Consider the following 21,769-nt stretch of genomic DNA (forward strand, 5'->3'; position numbering starts at 1 on the left):
CAGAGAAGGGTAATCCATTGTCATTTAAATATTTTAGGTACGTGAATTCAGCAAAATATTCCAATATAGTCCAGTAGTCCATAATAGTAGTGGGTTATCCGTAGGACTGGCAATGTCAGAAGTTGTTGACTTGAGCCTTTTACAGCTCAACATATTAATATGGCTTTACTTTTTATATCTCGTTTTTATACTTTTCTGCTCGATGGTTAAGACCAAGACAAAGCAAGACCTATATAACAAGAAATGTAACTTTTGTATCTGATAAGAACAGTCAAATCCCCTCAGGATTTATCCTGAAACCCTGTACCACAGTTTGTGGATCCTTTGTCAGTGTCAGTCATGTGGATGAGTCACGGCCATTGCTTGACCAATTTGCTCTCTGTTAAAAGCCTGAGAGATTGTTTTCTCTCCATATAACTCCCTCAGCACACTCTACATCAACGATCACTTTCCTCTGTGGCCCCATAATCTTGTTGATCAGAAAACTTGGGACACAACTGAGTTACATGATGTTACAGTACAGGTTCTCCTATGTCCTGAGTCTTCACTGACCTTGAAAGATTAGGGCCAAAATGTTCAGCCACACTTCTGACAGTGTTAATATCAAGAATGTATAAAGAATTAAAATTCCTAAAAATCCTTGATACACAAAAAATTAAACCAGTAAACAGGCAACTCAATTGAACGGAGGATTTTTGAAACAAGTACAAATGCCCATTAAGTATATGAAAAAAATGTTCAACATTTTTAGTCACTAGGGAAATGCAAATAAAACTATATTGACTTTATATATTAGAATAAACATGCCAAATTTGTTTCTCAGTCTGGCCTATTCTATCTCATTCCATCAAAATGGTTTAGCATTAAGAATACTGGAAAAAAAAACCTGGAAAGGATATAGGGCATGAGGAGTCCTACACTGTATTTGAGAATGTAAATTTGTGCATTCACTGTGGAGGTTTTTCAAAAAACTAGATACAACTATCATAAATGATCTGAAGTGCTTCTTGGTATGCACTTAAATGTTAACAACATATGATAGGGATGTCTGAGTACCTGTGTTTATTATAGCACAATTCACATCAACTAGGATGTGGAACCAGTCCATGCACCCGTCTGTAGGTGAAATGATATAAAAATATCACGTTTACAACATAATGGAGTATTGCTGGACCATAAAGAAAGAACTTATATCATTTATAGAATAATGGATGGAACTGGAGATCATTGTGTTAAGGGAAATAAGCCAGACTGAATACAAATTTGGTTTATTTTTTCTAATATATAAAATCTAAAGGAATGGAAAAATGATAATATGAAAGAAGAGACTGTTTTTACATATGAGAATAGGAAAGAGAAGATATAAAGGAAATCGATGGGGGATTCACATTTTCTTTAACCATTCATGTGTTGATAGATATATGGTTTCCAGGGTTTAGCTATGGTGAGTTATGTTGCTAAAAATATTGGGATGCATGTACGTTGAAATATGATGTCTTTAACTTCTTAGGAAGACAGCCAGAGGTGTATTGTTGGGTCAAATGGTATTTCCTTTTTATTTTTTTGAAAAGTCTCATGGATTTCCAGAGTGGTTGCCCTAGTCTACATTCCTACCAACAATGTAGAAAGGTTCCTTTTCCCCCATAACTTTGCCAGCATGAGTCCTTGATGATAGGCATTCTTACTGGAGTAAGATGGAGTCTTAGTGTTCTTTTGACTTGCAGTAGCTGGGAATTTTTTGTCATAGCTAGAAATGTTGAAAAATTTTATTGACCATTTATATTCTGAGAAGTATTTTCATTTCAGTTACCCATTTTTGAATGGGTCTTTTATTTTTTGGTGTCTAATATTTTGAGTTCTTTATATGTTCTAGATATTGGCCCTTTGCCCAAGAAGTAGCTAGCAAAAATTTTTACATTCTCTAAGTTGTTTCTTTTCTCTATTGGTAGTTTCCTTTGCCAAACAGAGGCTTTTTAACTTGATATATTCTGCTTTGTTGATTCTTGGTATTATTTTTTGTTGAATATGAGTTCTGTCCAGGAAGTCTTTGCCTATGCCTGTGTCTTTAAGCAGTTTTACCTTTTTATTTTCTACCAGATTATATTTCTTATTTGTTTATTTGGTAGTGGGAATTGAACTCAGCCTCACATGCTTGCCAGGAAGGCACTGTGCCACTGAGCTAAATCCCTGGCACATTGTTTGGCTTGGCTTGGCTTTGCTTTGCTTTGCTGTTTTTAAATGTATTTAGTGCAAGATCTAAAGGGTCTCGTTACAGAGATCAGACTTGTAGTGATCCTCCTGCTTTCAGCCTCGCAAGTGCTGGGATTAGAGGCCTGCCACCACACTCATTGGCCATCTCAGTGCACCCCGATGGGGCCAGCACAGCAGACTGGGGATTGAGCCCAGGTCCCTGCACCTGCCTAAGCAGGCATTTAATCTGCTGAGGTATCTGGCCAGCCCCCGTATTTATGTTTTGATATCTAGGGTTTTGACCCATTTTGATTTTATGTCTATGCAGGGTGAGAGGTAGTAGTCTAGATTAATTCTTCTGCATGTATATAACCAGTTATCCCCATGCTTTTTTGGTAAAAGAGGCTGTCTTTACCCCAGTGTTTGTTTTTAGCCATTTTATCAAATGCAAGATTTCAGAATATGGATGGGGTTATCTTCTATTCTAGCCCATTGATCTGCATGCCCATTTTTGTGTCAGTACTATGCTGTTTGTATCACTCTAATTTTATAATATAACCTGAATCAAGGAATATGATACTTCCATAGTCAGGATTGTTTTTGCTACCTTAGGTTTCTTTTGATTCCATATACATTTTAGAATTTTTTTTTCTAGTTCTGTGTAGAATGCTGTTGGTATTTTAATTGGGATTGCACTAAATTTGCCTACCATTTTTGGTAATGTGACAATTTTGACAGTGCAACTTTTGCTTGTCCAGGAAAAGAGGATGTCTTTTGATCTCTTTAAAAATACTATAGTTTTTATTGTAGAGGTCTTTCATGTTCTTGGTTAGATTGATACCTAAATGTTTAATTTGTTTGAAGCTATGGTGAATGGGATTATATTCCTGATTTCTTAGTGAATTTATTTTTGGGGTACAAAAACACTTAATTTTTGTGTTTATTATGTACCCTGCTACTTAGTGAATTATTTATTAGTTCTAAGAGTCATGTGTGTGTGTGTGTGTGTGTGTGTGTGTGTGTGTGTGGGGTTTTTTTTTTTTTTTACCTATGTAAAAGATCATACTATTTGGGAATAAGAATAAGAATGTACTTCTTGGGGGCTTGCAGGTTAGCTCAGTTGTTTAAGTGCCTGCTCCAGCAACCCCAGTCAGGCGTAGGGAACCCTGATTTGATCTCCAGACCCACCCACTCATAAGGCAGCCTGAGCCAGCCAAAAAAAACCCCAAAACAGACTTTGATATCCGACCAACCCCAGGCCCTGTGAGTGTGGGGGAGAGCTTCTGCTCTGTCCTGTGCCCACCCACCCCTCCAAGTCCAGGACCACCACATGAGAGAGGCCTTTCCCCATGTTCTCCAGACCTCCCCTGCATGGCCAGACCCAGCACAGCCCACCATCTGAGTAACTTCCCTCTTGCTCTTGCGAGTCCTGCAGATCCACCAAAACACAATACCAGTGTGTGGGAGAGCTTCTGTGCTCTTTTCCCCCTCTCCTCATAACCCTCCAGACCCAGCCCAGACCTAGCATACAGGCTTGGGGTAAATCCCTGCAGCTAAAGTCCCCACAGTGAGACTAAGGTCAAAACCACACAGCTAATCCAGGAACAGAACATCTTACCAGAGGGGCAGAGCAGGCCCACCTCCAAGGGCAACAACAGTAAGGAGCTGAGCACACTAGCCAAACCCAAGCCAGGCACAACTGCATGAACTAGAACTTGGTTTATCAGTACCTGAATTTCATTAAGTGATAAGGACATAATTGCACCAAAGCTCTACACCAAAGTCAGAGATCAGTGTTATATGAAATGATAAAGACAAGGACCAAAATGCAATCTCAGTCCTCAAGCCCACCCATAACAAGTGCAGAGTACACTAGCTCAACTGAAATAAATGAATCAATAGCATCGGAAGTAAATAACAGCAGAAAGATATAAAGGAACTCAGAGAAGAAATAATTTCTGGAATTAAAAAAAGAGAAAACTGAATTTATAGCAGCTGAACTTAAGAATCAAATGCAGAAACATGGAGGAAACACAGTGCCCAACCAGAACAAATGCAGTGGATACTGGCTTAGCTGAAATATATGAATTTGTAGTGTTGGAAGTAAATAAGCAACTGCAGAAAGGTGTAAAGGAACTCAAAGCAGAATTAGTGTCTGAAACGAAAAAAGAAATCTCTAAATTCATAGCACCTGAACTAAAGAATCAAATATAGAAACATAAAGATGAAACCCAATTTGTAAAAAATTTTGCAGTAAAACAATAACTGCTTCTAAAAAGATATTGATGAAAACAATACAGGAGATTAAGAAAGTGATGGATTCCTTGAATGAGCAATACAGGAAAGAAACAGATCGCATGAAGCAGAGTCAAAGAGATGTAGAGGAACTTAAAATCTCAGTCACAAGCCTGAAAAACCATTTGAGCGAAAGTGAAGATAGAGTTTCAGATATTGAAGACGCTGGTGCAGCTGGTGAAAAGGTAGGAAAAGATCTTTTAAAAACAATTAGGATGCAGGAAAAATATAATTCATCACCTGGAAGATGATGCAAAGATGAACAACGTGAGAATAATAGGCATCAATGAGAATGAAGGAGTCAATACAAATGATATAAAAAGAATATGGGCAGAATAGCAGAAAACTTCCCAAATATGAGGAAACAATCTGATACTTAGGTAACTGAAGCATACAGAACTCCAAATAACCTCAACCCAATTAAAAACACATCCAAACACATAAAGTCAAGATCCCAGAAATCCAACACAAGAATATCATACTGAAAGCTGCTAGAGAAAAGAAGCAGATCACATTCAAAGGAAAACCCATCAGAATTATGGCTGACTTCTCTTCACAAACCATGATGGCAAGAAGAGCATGGAGCAGAATACTTCAAGTCCTCTAAGAAAGCAAATTCCAATCCAGACTACTATATCCTGTAAAACTCTCCTTCAAGTTTGATGGAGAAGTGAAATACTTTCATGACAAAGAACAACTAAAGAATTTCATGATGACAAAACCAAACCTACACAGACTACTGAAAGATGTTCTAGAGAGGGACCAAAATGATCAGAACTCCAACAACGAGAACAGAAAAAACCCACTAAATAGGACAAACAATGAAACACAGGAGAAAAACAGTTTAAAAACAGCATTCAAATAACATGTCAATCATAAGTCAGCACATTTCAATTATAACTATCAGTGTAAATGGACTGAATTCACCAATTAAGAGAAATAGATTGGCACAGTGGATTAGGAAACAAAAGCCAACTATATGTTGTATACAAGAAACACATTTAACTCATAAACTCATAGGCTGAAAGTCAAAGGATGGAAAACAATACTACATGCCCCAGCACTTCAGAAAAAAGCAGAGACAACTCTTCCTATTTTCATACAGTCTCAACTTCAAACCAAGAATGATCAAACAGAAAAAAGAAGGGCACTATATACTGATTAGGAGAAAAATTCAAGAGGAAGAAATAACAATCATAAATATGTATGCACCAAACACGGGAGCACCCAACTGTATAAGGCAAACCTTAATAGACATGAAAAAATCTAATATCCAATATAACAATCTTAACAGGAGACCTTAACACCCCCTTATCCCAAAAAGATAGATCAACCAGACAAAAAATTAGCAAAGAAGTAGCACAAGTGAACAGGACTTGGAACAAATGGACTTGATAGACATATACAGAGTGTTCCACCCAACCACAGTGGAATACACATTTTTTTTCAGCTGCATATGGATCATTTTCTAAAATAGATCACATACTAGTACATAGGTCATGCTTAAGTATATGCAAGAAAACAGAAATTATCCCATGCATATTATATGACCACAGTGCAATGAAACTGGAAATAAGCGACTAAAGAAACCAGAAAAACCAGCTAAATACATGGAAATTAACATCCTACTCAGCAATCAGTGTGTTACAGATGAAATTAAACAAGAAATTCAATATCTACAATTCAATGAAAATTCATCCACAACTTGTCATAATTCATTGGATGCGATGAAAGCAGTTCTCAGAGGGAAATTCACAGCTGTGAACTCACACATTTGGAAAAAAGAATGCGAACGAATAAACACCCTAATAGACATCTAGAAAAGGAAGAGCAAACCAAACCCAGAGCCCAAAGATGGGAAGAAATCATAAAGATTAGAGCAGAAATTAATTCAATGGAGTTGAAGGAAACAGTTCAAAGAATTAACGAATAAATAAGCTGGGTTCTTTGAAAGATTAAATAAAATTGATAAACCCCTCACCAACCTCATCAAAAAGAGGAAAGAAAAAGTTCAAATACAAGTAATAAAGAATGAAAAGGATGTAATTACTACAGACCCAGTGGAAATTCAGAAGATTATCTGTAGCTACTTTGAGAATCTTTACATTCACAGAATAGAAGCCACAGATGAAATGGAAAGATTCCTAGAAAGGTGCAAATTACAAGAACTGATTCAAGAAGATATATCAACTCTCAATAACCCAATAACAGTCATGAAATACGGAATGTAATAAAGAGTCTGCTGATAAAGAAATGTCCAGGTGCTGATGGATTCACAGCTCAATTCTACAAGAAATTCACAAAAGATATAATCCCTACACCCCTCAAACTCTTCAATGAAATTGAAAAGGAAAGAGTTCTCCCAAAATTATTCCTGGAGGCAAGTATTATACTGATACCAAAACTAGGGAAAGATGGAACTAAGAAAGAGAACTACAGGCCAATCTCCCTCATGAATGTAGATGCAAAAATCCTCAATAAAATCCTAGCAAATAGAATGCAGCAAATCATCAAGAAGATCATACACCATGACCATGTAGGATTCATCCCAGGGATGCAAGGATGGTTCAACATTTGAAAATCTATAAATGTAATACAGTGTATCAATAGAGTGAAAATTAAAAACCACATGATCATCTCCATTGATGCAGAAAAGGCTTTTGACCAAATCCAACACTCATACATGTTCAAAGTCCTACAGAAAATTGGAATAGAAGGCTTCTACTTCAATCTGATAAAAGCCATCTATGACAACTCAATGGCTAATATAATTCTCAATGGGGAAAAACTGAAATCATTTACTCTCAAATTGGGTACAAGGAAAGGATGTCCTCTTATCACCCCACCTCTTCAATATAGTTCTGGAATTATTAGCTAGTGCCATTAGACAAGAGGGAGAAATAAAAGGAATAAGAATAGGTAAAGAATAAATGAAACTATCATTATTTGAAGATGACATGATAAATTATTTGGAAGACCCCCAAAACCCCACTAAGAAACTACTAGAATTGATAGACAAATTCAATAGCATAGCAGGAGACAAAGTCAGTACCCAAAAGTCAATAGCATTCTTCCACACAGATAACAACACACTGAGAGGGAAATTATAGAAACAATACCTTACAATAGCACCGAGGAAAATGAAATACCTTGGAATTCATCTAACTAAAGAAATCAAACTCTTTTCATGGAAAATTACAGTATTCTGATAAAAGAGATCATAGAGGATTTCAGAAAGTGGAAAGATATTCCATGCTCCTGCATAAGAAGAACCAACATCGTGAAGATGGTCAGACTCCCAAAATTGTTGTATAGATTTGTTGCAATCCCTGTGAGACTGCCACCAACATACCACCCAGACTTAGAAAAATTTTTCCTACAATTTATTTGGAACCAGAAAAGACCTAGAATAGCAAAGGCAATCCTGGCCAACAAAGACAAAGCAGGAGGCATTACAATTCCTGACTTGAAATTATGCAACAAAGCTACTGTAATAAAATCAGCATGGTACTGGCAACAAAATAGACCTGAGAATCAATGGAATGGACTAGTAGATGCAGAGGCCTCTAGGAATGCACTCAGCCACCTGATCGTTGACAAAGGGGCCAACCACACTTACTGGAAGAGAGATAGCCTCTTTAAGAAATGGTGCTGGAAAAATTGGCTCTCTACATGCCAAAAACTAAAACTTGATCCAGATCTATCACCATGCACTAAACTAAAGTCAAAATGGATTAAAGAACTGAACATTAAAACAGAAACACTAAATCTCCTAGAAGAGAAAGTAGGAGGATCTTTTGAAGACATAGGGGTAGACAAAGAGTTCATGAACAGAAATCAAATTGCACAGGAAATACTTGAAAGAATTAGCAACTGGGACCACCTCTTATTGAGAAGTTTTTGCACCTCAAAAGAAATAATCAACAAAGTGAAAAAGACAACACACAAACTTTGAAAAATCCTAACTAATAAGCACTCAGAGAAAGATCTGCTGTCTAGAATTTATAAAGAACTAAAGAACATTAGGACCCCCTAAATTTAAAGACCCAATCCAGAAATGGGCATCTGAGATGAACACACACTTCGCAGAGGGCGAAATTAGAGTAGCAAATAAATATATGAAAAAATGCTCCTCATCACTAACCATCTGTGAAATGCAAATTAAAACACTGAGATGAAATCTCCCCCCAGAAAGATTGGCTATCATAAAGAAATCAACCAAAAACAAATGTTGAAGAGGCTGTGGGGAAAGGGTAAACCTTCTCCACTGTTGGTGGGAGTGCAGACTGGTGCAACTGTTATGGAAATTAGTGTGGAGACACCTTAGAAAACTAGGACTGGAAATCCCATTTAAACCAGCTATTTCTCTACTGGGAATTTTCCCAGAGAAACTGAAAGCGCCATATCATAGCGGTATATGCATACCTATGTTTATAGCAGCACAATATGTGATAGCCAGATTTAGAAACAACCAAGATGCCCATCACATGTGGAATGGTTGAAAAAGATGTACTTTTATATAATGGAGTACTACTCAGCAATGAAGAATGATAAACTCAAAGCCTTCATATTTAAGTGGATGCCACTTGAAGATATACTTATTAGTGAAATGAACAAGACCCACATCTGTAAATATTGTATTGTGTCCCTAGTATAAGGACTTACAATTCCATATATGGTTAGCTTTGTAAAAATATTTAAATGCTTACTTCTACTTTTATAAAATTATCTCCCTTCATATTCATATTAAAGTTCAACATATCAATATTTGATGGAAAATACCTGTTCCAGGATATGCCAAAATGTTTGTTATTCAGACAGATAGGGTAAACTGAACTGCTTATATTGCAGGTTAATAATTAACTTCTCTTCTGGAGGGTTAACAACCTAAATTAGCAGTTCAATATTGGAGAAAAGGAAGGGATGCAAGGTCAGTCAACATTTTGGCCCTAGCCTTTCGAGGTTAGTGAAGACTCGGGAAATAGGAGAACCTGTACTGTAACAACATGTAACTCAGTTGTGCTCCAAATTTTCTGATCAAGGAGATTATGGAGCCACAGAGGAATGTGTTCGATGATGTATAGTGTGCCTGGGGAGAGTCACATGGAGAGAAAAAACATTTTCTCAGGCTTTCACAGAGAGCAAATTGGTCAAGCAATGGCCGTGACTCATCTATGTCTCACACTGACAAAAGGATGTACAAAGGGTCGTATAGGGCTACAGGATAAATCCTGAGAGTATTTGGCTAACCTTATCAGATACAAAAGTCACATTTCTTGTTATATCGGTCTTGCTTTGTCTTGTTCTTAACCATCCAGTAGAAAAGTATAAAAATGAGGTATATAAAGTAAAGCCGTATTAATAGGATGAGCTGTAAAAGGCTCAAGTCAGTAACTTCTGAGGATAACCCGCTAATATAAACTGCTAGACAGTGTTAGATTGTTTAGTTGAATTCAAACACCTATAGTATTTAGATGCCAATAGAATATTCACCTCTGACAGACAATAAAAAAAGGATACAAAGGAATGATCATTTTGTATTTATATATGCACAATAGTTAGGATAAATTTACAGCTACTTTTGCTTAATTCAATGAGAAAAAAGAGGTGTACGAACAGTGTTTGGACAGAATATTCTGTCTGCTTCTTGTACTATGGATAACCAGTAAGAAGATAACAATGTACAATGTGTTGATAATCAAAACTGTCCTATTAATCAGCTGTTAAACTGTCTCATTCATATTTATTTCTCAATAAAAAATTTAATGAAAAAAGAATGTACTTCTTTTACAATACATTACACTTTTTTTTTTCTTACCTTTGCTTGACAGCTTTTGGCTAAGTGTTTTAAGTGTTAAGTGGAACCCTTTTCTTCCTGGTGTTAGTGGAAAATCTTTCAGGTTTTGCCGATTTAGCATGCTATTGGCACTGGATTTGTCATAAATTTTATCAGTTTCAGATAAGGTCCTTCTATAACTTTTTGTAAGGGTTTTTAAAAGTCATGAATGGATGTTAGATTTTGTAAGAGACATTTTCTTCATTGACAGAAATCATTGTATCTCTTTTGACCTTGCTTCTATTTATGTTATCGATTTGCACATGTTAAACTACTTTTCTATCCCTAGGATGAACTTAATTGGGTCATGAAGTTTGAACTTTTTAAATAATTTGTTGCATTCATTCTGTTTGCAGGTATCTTGTTGAAGATTTTCCATCTGAAGGAGCCTGGCCGGTAGCTTTCTTTCTTGTTAAGTCTTTATCCAGTTTAGTATCAGGATAGTGCTGGTTTCAAGGAATAAGTTTGGCTGAACACCTTTCCTTTCAGCTTCATTAGTTTGAGAGCAGAGGCTTTACATCTTCCTTGTTGTTCTGATAGAATTCTGCAGAGAATCCATTAAGTCCTGGGATTTTTCTTTGTGGGTAGAGTTTTTATTACTACCTTTATTGACTGACTGCCTATTGTTGGACTATTCAGAGTTTTTATATGTTTGTTTCAATTTTGGTAGGGTTATCAAAGACTTTCTACATTTTTTTCTAGATTCTTCAACTTATTGGAATGCAAGTTTTCAAAGAACTTTTTTTAATCATCTAGATTTCAGTGATAGTATCATGATTTTTTTTTTTTTTTATCATTTAAGCTTCCAGTGATCTGAGTTTTTTTCCCTCTCTTTTGTTAAGATTGTGTAAGGGTTGTTCAATCTTATTTGTTAAAGAATCTAGTTTTGATTCATTGATCTTTGTATTAGTTTTTTGTATTACTTATATTAATGTCTGTCATAACTTTATAATTTTTCTCTTCTTAATTTTGGATTTATATCACTCTTTAATTTCTAGGTCTTGGGATATATCACTAAGTTTTTTTATTTGGTAAAGCTGAAGTTTTGTAATGTATACAGTTAGAACTATAAACTTTTTAGAACTAGTTTTATTGTTTCCTTGTTATTTGATTGTAGGATTGTTTTTATTTATTTTGTGAATTCTTCTGTGAGCCATTGGTTATTTAATAATATATTATTTTATTTCCATGTTTTTGTGTAGTTTCTTTTGCTGTTAATTTTTAACTTTATCCCACTGTAATATGCTAATATGTAGGGGATTACTTCAGTTCTTTTTATTTATGTAAGCATGCTTAATGGCCTAAGATATGATTTTTTTTTTCTGTATTTGGGATATGGTCTCACTATGCATATCAGACTCATATTGATCCTCCTGTTTTCAGCCTCACCAGCACTAGGATTACAGGTGTATGCCACCATGTCCGGACATGGTGGCTGGCTCAGTGGGCCCAGGAGTGGGGCTGGTGAGACATGTCATACCAGAGATTGAACCCCAGTCCCTGCGCTTGCCTAAGCAGGCACTTAGTCCACTGAGCTATCTTGCCAGCTGTATATGATATATTTGGGAAAGAATTTTGTGTGCTGTTGAGAAAAATATGTATTCTGTTACTGTTGGATGAAACACTGTTGATCCTTATTAAATCCATTTTTTCAGTGATGTAGTTTGACATTGTTTTGCTAATTTTTTTGTCTGATTGATCTGTGTAGTTTTGAGAGTAGGATATTGAAGCCTGTCACTATAAATATATTGGTATGTTTTTTTCCCTTTATTCACAGAAGTTTTTGTTTTATCAATTTGGGTTTGCTAACATTCAGTGCATAACTATTTAAAATTACCTCTTCTTGTTGAATTGCTCTATTTACCAGTATGTAGTGGCCATGTTCGAGTCTCCTGATCAGTTTTGACTTGAACTTTGTTATGTCTCAAAGATATCTACTCCTGCTTCCTTTCATGCTCCAGTTTCATAGAGTATCATTTTTTATCCTTTTAGTTAATGAGCTTCCTTGGTAGTGAATAATCTCTTACAGGCAATATATGGTTGGCTTTTCCCTTTTGATCCCATCTTCCAATGTGTTTGTTTTGATTGGATAGTTAAATCCTTAGTTAAACCCCTCCTCTGTTTTAACATTGACATTGAAAGTTATTGTAAGATGTTTTCTGAATGTCAGTGCATTGTTTTCCCATAAGAATTCTTTTCTTTTAATTACTATCCCCAGTATATGTACCCATTATTTTAGGTTTTTTGGTGCTGTAGACATCCCTGTCTTTGTCAAGCATTCTCTTAAGTATTTTCCCTATTGCTTGTTTAGTGGTCATATATTTTTGTATGTCATCATGAGTTTCCTTGACTTGTAAAGTCTTTACTTCTCTGTCAATTTTGAAGGCTAATTTTGTAGGACACAGAAATCTGAGATGACAATTTTTTTTTAAACAATTTTATTTTAGGGCTTAAAAACCACTCTATTCTGTCTTGGTCTTGAGGTTTGTGCTTTAAGTCCAGTGTTATTTTGGCTTGCTTGCCCTTATAAGTGACCTGTTCTTCTTCTCTAACAGCTTTTCTTACTTTCTCTTTTTGTTTAATTTCTAGATTTTTTTATGATGTATCATGGAGCAGTATTTTTCTAGTTATGGTTATTTTAGGTTCTGTGTGCCACTTATACTTCAATACTGAGTTATTTCCCTAGATTTGGAAAGGTTTCTTATAAACCAGGTGACTAATTTTTTTTATGTCCTTTGAGTCTTTTTCAAATTTTTACTTTATTACCAGAGTGCTGCACTTTTTAAAAAATCACACAGTAGCATCTATATCCTTGATTTTTAAAAGAGTATTACCAAGTTTATGATCTGTTACCTCAACCTTATCTCAAATTTCTTTTTCTTTTTTCTTTCTTTCTTTCATTCTTTTTTTTTTCTTTTTTTTTTCAGAACTGGGGATTGAACTCAGGCCTTTGCTCTTGCCAGGCAGGCACTTATTCTACTGAGCTATCTCCCTCAGCCCTTATCTCAAATTTCTGATGCTCTTTCCTTTCATTGGTCAACTCTAGTTATGCTTTCTATTGAGCTTTTTATATCTTGTATTTTGGCTTTCTTTTTAATAATTTCTTATTCCTTACCAAATTGGTTATTCCTATCTTATCTTATTTTAATTAGTTTTTATCATTTGTTTCTGCTTTAAGCTCATGAGATATTTCCTTAGTTAAACCCTTCATCTGTTTTATAAACTCCTTTTCAATCCCATCCAATTCTTGTGAATTTGCTTATGTGTTCCTTCTTTGAACCTTCAAACATTTTGATCATTTTGTTTTTTAGTTCTTTGCCTGTTCTTTTTCTACTTTAGTGTCTGTGAGATCAGTTTCAATAAGCTAAGAGTTTTTGGAAGGACCTTATTCTGTCTTTTTCATATTTCTATTGTTCTTGTGTGGCATGACAATGTGATTTGTTTATACCAGCATTACGATAAATAGGTAGTACTGTATTGTGCTTCAGTGTTGATTACAACATTGCTGATAAGAACTTTTAGTCGAATCTTATGGATCCATTATCATGTATATAGTCTATATTCCTTGAAATGTTATGTAGTAGATGACTGTATATAATTAAAATATGTGAGGGGCCAGAGAGATAGCTTAGTAGAATAAGCGCTTGTCTGGTAAGTGCAAGGGCCTGAGTTCAATCCCTGTTCTGAAAAAAAAAATTAAATATGTGAAAATACACGTAAATCAAGAGAACTCAATAAAATGAGTATTATTTTATAGTCTTTTAATTGCCAAGGAGATCTTTTTAAGTTAAGAAAGATGAACATTATGGACTGTTTAGCCCTACCTTCCTGTCCTCTAACTCAGTATATTTAAGCATTAATCCTTCCTGTGATGATAGCAGTAGTAGAGCATGTTAGGCTTAGAGGAAGTCATAAAGGTGTAGCACCAATTTTAGAAGTAGCATTGGAAAACCAAACCTTCTGTCCTATGTGAGACTACAGCAAGAAGATAGCCATTTGCAATCTGGAAGGGCTCTCAGAACTCTACCTTCCTGGCCTCATGTTCTGACCTGCCAGTATCCAAAACTATGAGGAGTAAATGTTGCCTTTAAACTACAGTCCTTGATATTTACTATACTGTAGCAATTTTTAATTGAATAAAGATTTAAATATATTTTCTTCTTTGAAGAAACTGTAATTGTTTGCTTTGGGATCTGTAATTCCCTTTTTAGTGGAAAATTTTAGGGAATTGTAAGAAATTTGAGACATTTGAGAGAACCTATGATTTTATGTATTCAAGATCAAAATTGTACATGTAAAAATTGATTGCAGAAACAGGCTACTCACATAGTACTAAAAAGCAAATGATTATCTGTGTGTTTCAAAGGTACCTTTATATTTTTATTTAGAGAGGACTGGAGCTTATCATATTATTCAAGTATATTAGTCTATTTTTATTGTAAGAACGTACCTGGAGCTTTATTAAGGAAAGAAGAGGAGCATGATGGTGGACTAGAGGCAACAGCACACATGGGATCCTCAGAAGATGCTCACTCAGAAAATGCAAGTATTAGAATATAGGGGGCAAACAAAATTCTAGCCATGACCAAGCAGTATTAAGGAGAAGACCTCAGTTGAATACCAGTAGAATTAGAATGAGGAGGAAGGCTGTTTCTTGATCTCAGCACTGATTACACCTCAGGGAACTTAATCTGTAAGATAAAAGAATTGCTCAGAGATTAGTGACTAAATTAGAACCTGTAAGCCCTAGGGACAGAGAGGAATAAAAATTATGGTCCTCGTTAGGAATCCTAAACCAGGCATTAAGGAACCTGAGAGCCAGAAGCATAGAAGCTTGCAGGAGTTTCAACCAGTGAGGACCAGGGTGAAGAGAAGACACTAAAGCAGTTGGCACTGTCTTGTCATACAGCAGATTTGGCTGTTTGTCTTGACTGTGGTGAGGGCTCCCTATCACTACAGCCCAGAAGCTGCTGAGCTCTGTGCCTGTGTGCTGTATCCTCTACTAATCCCCCAAATGCTACTAAATTTTGTGCAGAAGAGCTCTTTCCCCCAAGCCTTAAATACCTCTTAACTTGTAGGCTGGAAAGAGACTGTTGTCTATGGCATGGACAGAAAGATTGGCAGGATGCAGAAAGATGAAAAGAAGTGAATTTGACAGGTAGTTCCTCACTTAGTCACATTAAGTTTCCCTGCACCAAATGTTTACTACTTTATTTATTTATTTGCATTTTAGCGAAGGGTCTACAAGGTGTTCAAGGTCTCACTACTAGATCAGACTACTAGTGATCCACCTGTTTACAGCCTTCCAAGAGCTGGGATTACAGGTGCGCTCCACCATGCCCAGTCGCAATTACTGTCTCAGCGAGCCCTCGAGAGGCAGGGCTGGCACAGTAGGTCCAGGGATTGAATCCCCGGCCCCTGCACCTGCTTGCAGGCACTTTAATCTGCTGAGCTATTTGGCCAGCCCTAACTTCTTTAGTCATAAATTGGATGCAACCTCCCTATGCTCTCCACTGTGTTCCATTTAAATTGATTCCTCCCTTTCAAACTTCAAATTCTCCCCTGCTTGTGTATGACACAAATGCTGTCAACATATTTTTAATTGTCTTTCTTCCTCTTAGGACATATTGTGATGTGTTCATATGTATATAATGGTAGATAATAATTAAGTATTGATTTAGCTTATATAGTATCTTCCATTGATATGTGAAGTTAATCCTAACCAAATTGTTCATGGAGGATTTAATCACAAGATTTCTATTAGCATGTTAGTCCCAATACCTTACAGTTTCTCTCAAGATTCATTTCCCTACCTCTAATTCCTTTTTACTATCGCTGCAAATGAACTCTCATACCTCTTTAGTAACTGGCTGGCTCTAAGGCAGGGTAGCATGGCAGAAGGGTATCACAGAGGAGAAAAAATTCATGACAGTCAGAAAGGCCACAAGTAGCAAGGAAACAAATGAAAACTGCCAACTCTTTCTTTCCCTTAATTTAGTTATCACATTCCCTGATCCCAGCGTCACACAATCCAGATCCAGCCATCTCTGAAAAGTATCACCTATAGCTGCTTTGGGTGGACATATAGATACAAGTGATAACTCACCGTGACAGAAATAAATTTATGAGAAAAGCCTTGTAGGTCAAACAAAATATACACAAAGGGGGTTAAATGAGGAGAAGTGGTGCAGCAGAACTGGCATATAGGACTTCTGCCCTCACCCTAGGAACAACCAATTTTGAGTAGTTCCCATATACATGGAGATTCCCAAGCAGTGTGGCAGTCTACCCACAGTATAGAATTGGGGTATATGGAGCCTTCTTCTCCTTCCCACTCCAAACACAAGAGGCTATAACCTGGCATTCTTTTTTCCCCCATAATTTTATTAAAAAACAAATAGCAATGAGACAGTTTCAAACCAAATTGGTAGGACAGTTTCAATAATTAACACATTGCATACATTCTTCCTAGTGGTTATTTGCTGTACAAGATGTGGACAATATATCCTATTTACAAACACTATTAGAACAAATCCCTCTCTTCATTAAGAAAATGTAACTATATATCTATCCTAACCATTTTGAATACACAGATACAAAATGGACATTCATCTGTATCCCCTTTTTTGTTTAGTTCCATTATTTGAATATTATAGGTGTGTTAACTCAGCAACATTGTTTTTGTGTGTACATACCAGAGGTAGCTCCCCATCTGCCTCATCTCCGACTTGGACAAGCTAAACAAGTGATCACTTGTGGAAAAAGGGTACTCCCATAGAACTAAAAAAGCTTATGTACTAAAGGCCTGTATAAAGAGTCTTAAATATTGTACCTTAGGCATACTCAATCACTGCTGAGGACCTGTAGTTTATCTCATGCTATCTGGGACATTCATCTGGTACACAGTTAACACTGGACTGCTTTGAGTCTTTGATTGGCACCAGGCTCACTTGAGCCTACACTGGCTCTCATATCCCCACTGTAATCTAAGACTTGCTGGAGACTGTTTGGCATCTAACCTAGTCCCCAGGCAACCTGGATTTACATAGGACATTCCAATCTTATGTGAATGTGTACGTGATACACCTGGATGGTGGCAACATCCATAAAATCTTGACCCCACAATCTAGCAAGAGTCCAGAATACATTCCCTGCTTAACATAAGCCAGTGCTTAGCCTCCACCAGGAAACACGGATTAAATAGAATGGAAGAGAAACCAATAACAGAAGATAATATGAAAATAGGAAGTCATTACTCATCAATTATAACCATCCATGTCAGTGGCCTCAATTCACCAATTTAAAAAAGATTTTGTAAAATCGATCAAGAAACAAGAGCCTACAACCTGCTGCATGCAAGAAATACATTTAACTCAAAATGCAGTTCACATGATGGAAAACCATACTCCATGGAATAGTGATTACTCCCAGGAATAAGTGAGAGTAGCTGTTGTAATTACAGACAAAGTCGATTTCAAGCCAAGGCCAATTAGAAGTGATGATGTTGTTGCATCATTGTTAATGGAACAATCCAATGGGAAGAGATACTCATAAGCATACATACCAAATACTGGCACACCAAAGCTGTATAAAACAAACCCTAAAGGTTATGAAATATCACATAAGCACTAATGACACTGTATTGGTTGAATGTCAGTACCCCACTGTCATACATAGTTCAACTAAACAAAAACTCAACAAAGGAATATCAGAGCTGAACCAAACCTTTAAACAAATGGACTCAATAGATATCTACAGCGTGTTCTACCCAATAAGAATAGAATACACATTTTCAGCAGCTCATTGCACTTCAAATCAGACTACATACAACATAGAACATCCTTAAATAAATGCAAAAAATCAAATCATACCATGCATATTATTGAATCACAGTACAATGAAATTGAAAGTGAATGGCAAAAAAAACTCAGAAACATACATAAAAATATTAAAATTAACACCCTCCTGAACAACTATTGGGTCACAAATGAAAGTAAACAAGAAATTAATTTCTGTGATAAAACAGTAATGGTAATACAACATAGAACTTATGGGACATAGTGAAAGGAGTCCTATCAGCGAAGTTTATAACAGTGAATCTGTACATCACTATTATAAAAGCAGAGCAAGCTCAAATAAAAAAAAATAAATTTTGAACACCCAAAGTTCTAAACCAGAAATCAGGTTAAATCCAAAGCTTATATGAAGAAAGAAACAAAATATCACAGGAGATTCATGCATGTGAGGCTAAGAAAATAATACAAAGGCTCATTGAATTGAAGAGTTGGTGTTTTGAAAGCTTGAAGAAAATAGATAAACTTGTAGCCAACCTTGTCAAAACAAAGAAAGAAAAGATCCAAGTACTGTACATGCAGTTAATAGTAAATTACAATGAATCCTGCAGATACCCAGAAGATAATCAGTCCTATTTTGAGAACCTGTACTCTAAAAAAGAAAATTCAGAACAAATGGACATAGACCTTAAATACATAAGAATTACCATGGCTGAACCAAAAAGATGTAAATTGTTAAAATCCAGTATCAGTTAATGAAATTGAAGAATAAAAAATTGAGCAGTACTCCAAATTGAGAACCATAGACCATCTCAATAGATGCAGAAAATGACAGAGTCAAACATCCATTCATAAAAAGAGCTCTATAAAAAATTGGAATAGAAGGTTTTCATTTTGATCTGATAAAATCCATCTATGACCAATCCACAGCCAACATCATATTAAATGATCAAAGACTAAAATCTTTTCCACAAATCAAGAAAAAAACCAAGGATGGCCATTACCATCATAACTGTTTGATATAGTTCTGGAAACATTAACCAGACAGGAGAAAGAAATAAAAGATATAAGAAAGACATTAAATTATTATTTTCATATGACATGATACTCTACATAGAAAATCCCAAAACTTTCACCATGAGTCCTAGAATTGATAAACAAATTGATTAGTGTAGCAGGATACAAAGTCAACACTCAAAAATCAATAATATTCCTTACACAAACAATCTCAGAGAAATCACATTTTATAATAGTAAGAAAATGAAATATTTAGGAATCTAGTAACATTTACATTGAAAACTACAGAACTGTGAAAAGAGATTAAAGAGCATCACAAATGGAAAGATATCCTCTGTTCTTGGATAGACCGAATGATTATAGTGGCTATACTTCTGAAATGACCATACTTCTGAAATATTCTACAGATTTAATGCAATCCCATAGTACCAATAGTATTCCTCACAGAACTACAAAAGGTAATCCTCAAATTCATATGGACTCAGAAGAGACTTAGAATAGCAAAAACAATTGTTAAGGGCAAGTCAGAGGACATCACAATCCTTTATTTGAAGTTACACAACAAAGCTACCGTGATAAAAAAAAAAAAGACAAAACATGATACTAGCAAAACAAACAAACAAAAAAACCAACCTGGCAAGCAGTGGGATAGAACAGATGCGAAAATGTTCTCAAGCACAGTTGTGTAAAATATTTTTGACTATAGGGCCAAAACCCTTCACTGGAAGAAAGAGGGTCTCTTTAGTAAATGGTGCTGGGAAAACTGACTTTCTACATACTAAAGTTTGAACCAAAACCCTTCTCACCATATTGTCAACTAAAATGGAAATGAATCAAGGATGTAAATATAAAAAGAAAATCTCAAAGATAGAATAGGTACAACTCCTAAAGACAGAAATGTAACAAAAACTTTATGAAAAAAATTGTACAGGAAATATTACAAAGAATCAACAACTAGAAACACTAAGCTTTTGGACATTAAGAAGAAACGCCAACAGAGTAGAGACAACCCATAGAATGGGAAAAAATTTTACCAGATCTCAGACAAGACTAACGTCTAGAATGTATAAAGATATCAAAAAAGTCAGCAGCCAAATTTAAAGACTAAGTCCAAAAGTAAGCATCTAAAATTAATAGGTATTTCTCAGATATGAAGCCATACAAATAGCAAATAAATAGATGAAGAAATGCTTGACATCACTGGTCATTCAAGAAACGTAAACTAAAGCCCTGAGATGCCATCTCCAGAAAAAAAATGGCTGCCATCAAGAAATCAAACAATAAGAAATGCTGGCAAGGCTGTAGGCAATCCTCTATTGTTGGTGAGACTATAAATTGATAAAACACTATGGAGATCAGTATGGTAATTTTTCCAAAATCTAAAACTAGAGGTTCCATTTGATTCAGCTTTTCCTCTTCTAGGTATCTTCTCCGATAGTGAAAATCATATCATAGTGTTATATACATACTTATGTTTATAGCAGCACAATTTAGAATAATTAAAACCTGAAAACACCTCATGTGCTTATCAACAGATGAATAACAAAAATATAGTATTTGTATACAATAGGATAGTTCTCTGCCATAAGGACAAATTTGTGAGTTTTGAGTCAATGGGTGCATCTTGAGACCATAATTTTAAGTGAGATGGGCACTGAAGTTTAATTATCACACCGTTTTTCTTGTATAAGAAGCCCAAAGGGTAAAGAAGGAGCAAAATTGAAGCTAGATACTGGGAAATAGGAAGAACTTTTTCAAATGGGAATAAAGGAATGGAAGGGGAAAAACAAATCGAGGGAAAAGCAACTTAAGAGAACAGAAGGTAAAATGGAAACAAAACTTGCAGTAAGCAGGGAGGGGAAGAGTGGTTGAAGGGAGTGGAAGGGAATAGGAAAAATAATTAAGATATGTGTAGTACAAATTCCCTATGATGAATGTTATGTATGACATCCATGTACTGATAAAGTCGTGGGAGTAGACAATGACAAGGAATTGAAAAGAATCATGTTATAGATCATTTAGGTACTCTAAAACCAACAAAGATCCATGAGAAGAGAATGTAAGAGTACAAAAAGTAACACTAAAGCAATTAAAGAATTATACAAGTTGATGGATACCCTAAAAAAATGAGCATAAAAACCTCAACTAAATATGACTAGAAGAGCATCTCTCCACAACAATCATAGACAAAATTCTGGAAATCCACAACAAAGAATTCTAGAAGCTGTTAGAGAAAAATGCCAGGTAACTCATAAAACCAAACTTATCTGAATAACAGCAGATTTTTCGGTACAAAAGTGGGTTTGCATTTAAGTTCTTCAAGCCCTAAAACAAAATGCTTGTTAATTCAAATTAGCATATCTTCCAAAATTATTCTTAAAATTTTTTTTTAATTTTTTAAAAACTTTATTTTAACACCTAATACAATTCCAATTTGAAGGAATACTTGCACAAAAAAAATAAACACATTTGGTATAAAAATGTATCACTTTTAACACCCTCTCCTGGCCAGCCCCCCACCCCACCCTCATGAACTGCATTCTATCTGGATGCAGAAACATAGAAAGACCAATGGCACAAGTTAGCTTTAACCTACAGGAGTTTCTGTTTATGTACCCAGGTACTCTAGAGGACGCCA

Source organism: Octodon degus, unplaced genomic scaffold, assembly GCF_000260255.1.
Source record: "Octodon degus isolate 3935 unplaced genomic scaffold, OctDeg1.0 scaffold00140, whole genome shotgun sequence".
In the NCBI taxonomy this organism is placed as follows: domain Eukaryota; kingdom Metazoa; phylum Chordata; class Mammalia; order Rodentia; family Octodontidae; genus Octodon; species Octodon degus.